Source organism: Tupaia chinensis, unplaced genomic scaffold (genome assembly GCF_000334495.1).
Source record: "Tupaia chinensis unplaced genomic scaffold, TupChi_1.0 Scaffold000074_1, whole genome shotgun sequence".
Lineage (NCBI taxonomy): Eukaryota > Metazoa > Chordata > Mammalia > Scandentia > Tupaiidae > Tupaia > Tupaia belangeri.
The window spans coordinates 1,752,119-1,762,472 of NW_006159534.1; positions in this window are offsets into that span (position 1 = coordinate 1,752,119).

Consider the following 10,354-nt stretch of genomic DNA (forward strand, 5'->3'; position numbering starts at 1 on the left):
GCGGCGAGAGAGGCGGGGCGGGGTGCAGGGAGCGCTGGCCCTGCCTGGCGTCCCCCTCGGGGAACCTCCCTGGGTCCTGAGGCTTTTCGGAAAAGGCCGTCCTGAGACCCGTGTTTCGGGTCCCCCAGTGCCTGCCTTAGACGGGCTTTCCTTGCGTTACCTGCCGGTGTCTCTCCTGCCTGCCCTGCCCCTCCCCTCGCCTGCAAAGAGGTAAGACACCTCTCGCCTTCGGTCTGCGGGAATTGTCCCTTCTTCATTTGGAGATCAGGCACATCTACACGTAGGGAAATTCCGGAGACCTAGCTCCAGTGGTCAGGATGACCAGTTTCTGTTCCTTTTCGGTGGGAATAACATGGTTGAGTAGAGGGTAAACTTTAATCTTCTGCCCCAGTCTAGCAGCTGCTGAAGGTAGTCAGTCCACCAGCTAATTCACAAACAGTTTAGGGGAGGGGGAGATTTAAAAAGCTTTACGCCTTGTAAGTTGTCAGTGTTCCTCCCCACCCCTCCCTTTTAAAATGCTGTCCAACAAGCTAAATACGATCTAGCTAATGTCTCATCTCATTATAGATTGGCATTTGCTAGGAGTTTATAGTCTCAGATAGGAAGTTGCACATAAGGACAAATTTAATGCAGTTTTGATGTAACAGCAAATCCTTCATAAAAGGAGAAAACAGGAGTAGTGCTCAGTATCCATGTACTCCATGGATTGTTTGGAATTGCAGTCGTTAATGTTGCCATGTTAACCATACCTCCTGCCCAGTATTTAAAGGGGTTTAAAAGAAGCTTTCTTAGGCAGACTTAGTACCAACTTTGTGAGTTTTGTCGAATCAGTGATAAAATACTAAAACTGCCTTTCATTTAAAAAGTTTTTTAGTTTATTGATTTTAAACAGGGACTGTGTTTCTAATAACATGGGATTGTGGCTTTGGGGATTATTTGCTAGATCTGTGCTAGAACTTCCTTCAAACCCATGGGCATGTAGTAATTCGTTTTGGTGTGCTAAATTGACAAACTCATTCAGTGTAATAAAATAAATCAGAACCACTGACCGGTCATTGCCTTAAATTTGAGATACTTTAGTAGGAAAATAATCTTCAAGCTAGAATACATTGTAAGTGTGGATGAATACATGTGTATCTCATCTTTTAAGTCAGTAGCAGAACTTTGTGTTTGTAGTGATGGTGAGTTATACACGTAAATGATTCCATACACATGTGAAAGAATTTCTCTGATTTCCTGAGATATATTGGTATGCAGTGTTATGTAAGACGGTTAATACTTGAACAACCAACCTTCTGTGAATTGATACATCTATGAATTAGCAAGTTTTTCTATTCTTTTTCTTGCTGTGACTGCCAGTCTTTTGTATATTTTATAACATTTCTCTCATATCATGAGCAGAAGAGATGAAGCCCCTGTATGGCCAATTTTATTAGATAAATTACTGTCAATTACAGTGGGAGAAAAAAGGAGATGTCTAAAATAACTGACATAATTTTTTGGGTGTGTTTTCACATTTTATTTGGTCTTCACAGTCTTGTGAGGCAGGTGTGATAAATATCCTTATTTTGCAGTTGTGGAAACTGACATACAGGGCGGTTCATTTATTTGTGGATGCTGCTCTCATTTCTGCTGATAAAGTAGAATTGTTTTACTTTATTTTATTTTTTGGGGGGGAGAGGTTTTTGCTATAGGGCATGTGTGTTTGCCAGAAAGACAGAGACAGAGACAGAAAGCGAGAAATCACCCCAGAGGGGATGGCCACACTGCAATCCCTTCTCCTCCATTCTCCTCTTGGGATCTTGGGCACGCACCTATATGCTCCCGGTGTGAGTTTAAGCCACTGGGTCAACTCCATGGGAGTCCAGTGACATAGCCATTATGCCAAACTGCTGGTCCCAATTTGTTTTATTTTAAATTAAATACTAGTGCAGATATTTATGACATTTAATACTTCAAAATCTAAAAAAAATATTTTCTTTTCTACATGCCACTTAGGCTGATTGTCAGGTCTTTAAAAACATTAATATTTTCATAATTTGTAACTATTAACATGGCATGAATTATTACATTAGGTCTCTTTCTAGATGTACTTTTTGAGTAGACAAGGTTCTTAAGTTGTAGTTAACTTACTGTCATTCATTTTGTTTGGATATTCATTTCTGTCATCTGTGGCTCTCTAAATCATTTATGCTCTTGGTTATATGTTATAAAACAAATTTTGAAGCCACGTGATCAATAGCATAACTGCAAAGTTTGTAGTAAATAACATCTTGGTGATTTTATTATAGAGACAACCGATGATTTAAGAAGTTAAGGATGTATAATTGTGATTGTAACTTTTGCAGTGTGAGGCAAGCTGTGAAATAGTTGACCTTTTTTCCCATGTCAGTTTTTAGTGTCAGTCAAAAAAAGAAAAAGAGTCATCAAGTCATCAAGGATTGTAGTTTTTTTTTCCTGCACTGATTTTTTTTGTGTGGCCTTTTTCATCTGTCCTGTAAGTTCCATGACAGCAAAGATCCTTTATTCACTATCATGCCCCTCTTGCTGCCTAGCATGTATTAATAGTAAGGCAGTTAATACGTAGTAGCCAAATAAACTGACCCAAGAGTGGTCGGACCCAGGATATTTTTAAAACAAAACAAAAAACTGATTCTTAGCTCAGCTTTCCTGAGGAATGTACTTCAGAGGTATATTCAGATTTGCCAGGTAGCAAGGACTTTGACAGCGCGGGATTAAAAAGCCACTGAGAATAAGCCACAGGTGGATCCTGAAAACTTTATTGACTATTTTAATAATTTGCCTAGGTGCTCCGGCAATAGTTATTACAATTGAAAGAAAATAGACTTAAAGACCCTACCTGTTATACTAGTATGGTAATTATAGGTTTGTAATAACTTTAAGTCACTTCTTAATCACAGCATTGGGAGTTTTAAATCTTAAAGCCAGCTAGTCCAATTCCCACGTTTTATACATAAGAAAGCAGAGGATCATGGAGGGGAAGGATTTCACTCATGTTGGTTTCATAACTGGGAGAAGAATCCACTGTAAAGCTGCTGAGTCTGCATTTGTGTAATGTCTCAGCTAGTGATCAGGTCACTGGATAGGTGGGGTCCACCTGGCAGTCTGTTCTCTATCAGTATTGATGAAAACCTCAAAACAGGCCTCTCTTTTCATGAATCAGAAATGTTTGTCAAGAGAAAACTGAATCTCAACCTTCTTCTCTGTCATTGGATTATACGTTGGGACAACTAGAACAGGAAGGACAGTTGTCATTATCTCTCAGAATTTAAAATGTATAGGCTGATACCCACCCTTGGAGCCAGCCAGCTCCTACCTCTCAGGAGTGTCCTTTCACTTTCATTTTACCCTGCTATAAAGCTTTGTTGAAAAAATAAAGTGTACATACTCTTTGATAGAATTATATTCTTTTTATTTTATTCAACTTTATTTATTTATTTTAATTTGACCAGGGAGAGACAGAGTGAGCAAGAGAGACAAAGAGTGAGAAAGCAAGCCACCAGGTCCGGGACTTGAACCACGACAGACCATGTGGGAGTCCAGCGTCCCTAACTACCACGCCACCTGCTGGCCCCAAGAATTATATTCTTTTTCTTTTCCTTTTTCTTTTTGGAGAGGTTTTTGCTATAGGGTGCGTGTGCGCTTGCCAGAAAGACAAAGACAGAGAGACAGAAAGTGAGAAATCATACCCCAGGGGGAATGGCCACACCGCAGTCCCTTCTCCTCCATTCTCCTCTCAGGATCTTCAGCACACATGCACACGTGCCTGGCATGGGTTTAAGCCACTGGGTCCGGGACTCAAACCACAGTCGACTACATGGGAGTTCAGCGACATAGCCATTATGTTAACTGCTGGTCCCAGAATTATATTCTTTTTACACCTTTTACAGGTAGAGTTTTTCTGTCGCTATCCCTGCCTCCGTTTCCCAGCTGGGACTACAGGCATGCACTGCCACACCCAGATCTTTCACACCAGCCTCAAACTCATGATCTTCCTGCTTTAGCCTCCCCGAGTCACTGGAATTACAGGCACACCCACCACACCTAGCCTTAAGTTGGACTAGGAGTCACACCTGGGCCTCCCATGTGGTCCTGCCCCGGGGAGCACAATATCTTAGCCCCATGGCTGGGCTGGAATAATTGTATTTTTAGGAGTTTATCTTACTTACATTTAAAAATTATTTTATTTAACTTTATTTATTATTTATTCATTTGTTTTTATTTAAATTTGACCAGAGAGGGACAGAGTGAGAGGGAGAGAGAGAGAGAAAGCAAGCCACCAGGTCCAGGACTCGAACCATGGTCGGCCATGTGGGAATCCAGTGCCTTTAACCACCATGACACTTGCCAGCCCAATCTTACTTACATTTTAACATAAGGCACAAGAATAAATCTATAAGAATGTCATTTTGGATTGGGTTCATAGTCCAGTGGCTAAGGGATCTGGATCCCACATAGTCTATTGTGGTGTGAATTCCAGCCTTCATGGCTTGTAAAACATGCTGGGCACATGTGTGTGCATGCCTTGTATCATGACAGGATGGAGAAGTGGAGGAGGAGGGATTATGGTCTGACCATTCCCCGTTGCTTCTCTGTGCCTTTCCCAGCTTCTATCTCTGGCAAACATATGTACCCTGTGCCCAAAAAAAAAAAAAAAAAAGCTATTTTAACACTACAAATAAATGTCAGTAACATTTCTTTTTTCATTGGTAGGGTGATAGTTATAGTGCATTTATGTTGTTAGGTAGTATGCAGTAGTTAGCAGGTTGTGGGATATCTCTCTGTTAAAAGCAGCCGAGTGTCTCCATCTGTGCATGGGCCCTGGGTTCAAATCCTAACTGTACAACTTAACTGCCTGTGACCCTTAGCAAGTTAATTAAACTTATTTATAAAGTGGATACAATAATAGTCCTCACCTTATAGGGTTATCCTGAGAATTAAGAGTTAATATTTATGCCCTAAGTAAGCCTTGTAAGCCCTATATGTATGTACCTACATGGAATAATGTTCTTGATGTTATAGCGATTGAAAAAAATAAGATACATTAAAGTACGGAAAACGATTTTGTTTTATTATTTTTTAAGAGATTTTTGCTATAGGGCATATGCACTTGCCAGAGAGACAGGAAGAGAGTGAGAAAGAGAGAGATAATGAGAAATCATCCCCCAGGGTGATGTCCAAGCCACAGTCCTTTCTCCTCCCTGGATTTTGGGCATGCATATATACATGTCCTGAGTGAGTTTTTTAAGCCACCAGGTCTGGGACTCCAACCATGGTTAACTACATGGGAGGCGTTACGTAACCATTACGCCATCTGCTGGTCCCATGATTTGATTTAAAAAAAAAAAAAACACATAGGTAAAGAAATGTAGTTTTGTTTTGTTTTAATTTTGTATGTACATAATAAAAGATATCTAAAGAGAAACATTAAATTGTTATGCTATGTTATTTCTGGGCGATTAGATGATTGTCCTTTTTTACTTTAGATATTCTTGTTTTATTTTAAGTCCTACTTTTATAACTTTTGAAACTTTTTCTAAAGTATGAGCAAAATAAACTTTTCCTCTTACAGTGATACAAATATATTTTAAATATAGTTTTTCAAAGATCTACCATATTTCGTTAATAGATTGTTGGATGATTAAATAATGATTAAATAGTATTTCAAAACTTTTGTTGATGGAAGGTTGAAATTAATCAATGAAACTTCCTAATTAACATGTTTCTTTTTCTTTTTTTAGAGAGGTTTTAGCCATAGGGTGTGTGTGCTCACCAGAAAGACAGAGAGAAACAGAGAGATAGAAGGTGAGCAATCACCGCCCAGGGGTGATGGCCATGCCGCAATCCCTTCTCCTCCATTCTCCTCCCAGGATCTTGGGCACACACGCACACATGCCCAGCATGAATTTAAGCCACCAGGTCTGGGACTCGAACTGCAGTTGACTATATGGGAGTCCAGCGACTTAGCCATTATGCCAACTGCTGGTCCCAACATGTTTATTTTTCTACTTGCTTTGTGACCTTGTCTTATTTCTTAATTTGGAAAGTAAGCCCATAGGCTACATCACTGTTTTTAAAATTGATTAATGTCTTCCATGAGACAGGGAGAGAGAGACCGCACCTCCAGCAGTCTTTTACCTTGAGATCTACTCCTAGCCTCAGCCAGCCCTGAATCGGAGATGTGGGCATGCCTGGTGCCTTCAGAGAGATCTCTAGATGAAGACTCGAAACGTTCCCAAGTGCATTAGCCTTGCAGAGTGTTGTGTTATCATTGTGTCACCACTGACCCTTGTATCATTTTTAAAAGGACTTGAACTGTGGTCAGCCATGTGGGAGTCCAACACCCTTAACCACCGCACCACCTGCTGGCCCCCTATTATTATATATTTTTAAATTTACTATAGGGTATGTGTGCTCGCCAGAGAAAGAGAAAGTGAGAAAGGAAGCCACCAGTCTGGGACTCGAACTGTGGTCAGCCATGTCCAGTGCCTCAACCACCACACCACCTGCTGGCCCCACTACCAGTGTTTCTTAAACTAGAGGTTCCCAAACTTTGCACTGAAGTATATTGGAGTATCAGAGTGAACTCACATGGTTACTGTTTCATGGTTACATTCATACGGAATTTTTGAAAAATTTGAGGGAAATAGTACTGTTCGACAGCTGTGGGATATTTGACGTCTGTAGACAGTGCATAAACTTCTAGTTTGAGGTAGTACATGTGAGGTTGTGCTGTGTTCCTTTTGATGACAGTGTGTCTTCAAAAACTAGGTTTTGGGGAGTTGCTATGATAAAAAGTGAATACCTTGCAAAAATCAATGTGGAACAGTAAGTGAATGTGGTGTCTGAAATGATTCTGAGGTTTGAAAAGTTGTCTAATGTCCAATAGGTGTGCATATTCTGTTAATAAGTAATTGTCATTATTTTTGTAATGAAAGTATTCTTTAAATTTGTATTTTTCAAATTGCTACTGTTATTAGGCTATAAATACTTACTAGGTTGGTTATATGGAACCAAGAATAAATGGAACTGTTATTTTTTTTTTTTTTTTTTAATCTAGGGGCACCATGAAAATTTTACTGAGATGCTAACACTGCTGATTCTATAACTTAGAAAGTTGGGGGACCTCCCAGACTTTTGATCTGTTGGACATCCAGTGTATTAAATATATTACCCAATCTATTAATGTATATAAGGACATAATATACATGAGAGGACTTAAAAATTTCTGGAAAAAGGGAATTTAAAAATAAAATAGAAGCCAGTAGGTGGTGTGGTTAAGGCACTAGACTCCCACATGGTTGACTGTGGTTCAAGTCCCAGACCTGGCAGCTTGAAAATCACAGGGCGCTTGTGTGTGCGTGCCCAAAATCCCAGGAAGAGAATGGAGGAGAAGGGATTGCAGCATGACTATCCCCTCAGGGGGTGATTTCTCACTTTCTCTCTCAACTGTCTCACAAGTGCATGTGCCTATGGCAAAAATCTTAAAAAAAAAATTCTCAAGTGGAAACTTTGATTTTTCTAAGTTGGTCTTTCTGTGTACTAAAGTAGGAAATCAGGATTTCATATTAAGAAATAAGAATGAGATTCCTACTTCAGTTGGTATTAAAAAAAATAAATTAGGGGCCAGCAGGTGACGTGGTGGTTAAGATGCTGGACGCTCCCATGTGGCCGACCAAGTTCGAGTCCCAGACCCGGTGGCTTGCTTTCTCACTTTCTCTTGCTCTCTCTCGTCAAATTAAAAAATAAATGAATGAATAACTAAAATTAAGTAAATAATTATTTTAAAAAATAAAATAAGAAAATAATTATATAAAAAAGAATCAACTCTATATTTCAACATATACTCCATCAAGCTCAAGATGCCTTCCTTCTGTAGTGATGATACCAGCTTTTTAGCCTATCCATAGAAAAGTGAGGGGCCTAGGAATTTAACTATGTCAGTGCACTGTTTTTTTACATTATTAACTGAAGAAAAGTTTTTTCCCCCCAAGATTAGAAAACAGTCCCAGCCCCATAGCATAGCAGTTAAGCACGGTGCTTAGGAAGCTGGAACCCAAATTGATAGCCAACCAGAGTTCAAATCTCAGCCTGGGTAGCTCGTAAAACATGTCAGGCGCCTGTGTGTGCATGCCCTAAGTCCTCACGGGATGCAGAAATGAAGGAAAAAGGATTGTGTCATGACCATACCATACCCTATTGGGGGGTACCTGTTCTCTCTCTGATGAGTGCATGTAACTTCTGATAATTAAAAAAAAGGAATACAAAGGAGCCAAATCAGAACTATAAGGTAGATGCGTAATGATTTCCCATTAAAACTCCAAAATTTCTCGTTTGGTGAGAGGAATGAGTAGGAGCATTACCATGGTGGAGAAGGACTCTGGTGAAGTTTTCCTTGGGCATTTTTCTGCTAAAGTTTCGGCTCACTTTCTCAAAACATCCTTATAAATAAGCAGATATTATCGTTCCTTGGCCTTTGGGGAAGTTGAGTATCCCAAAAACCTTGCCATGACCATTGCTGTTGATGGGTCCGCTTTTACTTTGACGGAATTATTCTACCTCTTGGTAGTCATCGCGTTAACTGTGCTTTAGGATGGTGTTACTGCTGGTAAAGCTGTGTGTCATCTGCTGTTAGAATTGTTTCAGAATCTTGATCCCACTTGTTGAAAATTTCCTTTGAAATCTTTGCTCTTCTCTGCAGCTGATCTGGGCACAACAGTTTGGGCACCCATCAAGCAGAACAATTTGCTCAACTCTAATTGTTCAGTCAGAATAGTATAAATTGAGACCCAGCCTAGATGGTGTGGTCCATAACACACTGGACTGCAGTGCTGGAAGCCATGTGGCTGCCCTTGGGGCATTGGGTTGGCTTGAAAACATGCTGGGTGCCCGTGATCCTGAGGAGCGAGAGGGCTGGGGAAAGGGGATTGCAGAGTGAAGGAGACCCTGTTGAGGGTGCTTTACCTCTCTCACATGCACATGAACTCAGTCTGTCATTTAAAAAAATAAAGAATTTAAATAACTGTAAACATAAAACAATAATAATAAAAATTGTGGGACTAGCCAGTGGCATGGTAGTTAAGGTGGTTGGATCCCACATGACTGACTAAATGGTTCAAGTCCCTGACCTGGTGCCTTGGAAAATATGCTGGACTCGTGTGCCTGTGTATGCACCCAAAATTCTTAGGAAAATAGGGGAGAAGGGATTGCAGCATGACCACCCCTGGGGAGAGGGTGATTTCTTTTTCTGTCGTGTCTCTGCCTTTCTCTGGCAAGTACACATACCCTCTAGCAAACCAAAAAAAAAAAAAAAATTGTATAAGCTGAACTAATTGAAATGTCTATAGCATTGGCTATTTTGGTCTTTGTCAATTAGGGCATGAACAACATTAATTCCTCACAAATTGATGTGGATGATCTACTGCTATGGGCATCATTTTCAATATTGTCTTGTCTCTTTTTAAAGTGAGTTTCCATTTGTGAACTCCTAATTTTTTGGGGGCATTGTCCCCATAAACTTTTCATATTACATCATTCTGCTACTCCAGCCTCACCATAAATTTGATTTTGTTTTGTTCCAAGTTTAGCAGAACACATGTTAGTCTGATTGGAGCTCTTTTCAACTAATATTTTATTTTTTTTAATGCCTTCAACTATTAGACCATGACACATTCTTATGTAGAAAAATACGTGAAGACTTCGCTGATGACCTAATAGATTCTGTTCAGACATGTTATAATGAGTTAGTCTGTGCTTATTTTGGTAGAAGAAAACCTTGAAATCCATGCATAGGTTTTTATTAATAATTTTTCAATTAACCTAACAGTTGTTACAATGTTAATTTTTAGTACATGAATATAATGTGTAATGATTAAATCAAGGTAATTAGTAATTACCTTTTTTTTTTTTTTTTTTTACTTTTGCAAATTTTTTTTTTTTTGGGGGGGGGAGAGGTTTTTTGCTATAGGGCCAGTTGCCAGAAAGAGAGAGACAGAGACAGAAAGTGAGAACTCACCCCCCAAGGGGAATGAGATAGCCACACTTAATCTCTTTATCCTCCATTTTTCTCTTGGGATCTTGGACACATATGCACATGTGCTTGGTGTGAGTTTAAGCCACTGTGTCCTGGACCCGAACCGCGGTCAACTACATGGGAGTCGAGTGATGTAGCCATTACACCATCTGCTGGTCCTGCAAATATTTCTATTTTTAACCTTAAATGATTAGAATTCTTTAACAATATCGAATACATTATCACACATAAGAATAATAGTAATTCCTTCAGAGGTCATCAAATATCCATTCTGTGTTTAAATTTCCAATGATTTTATAG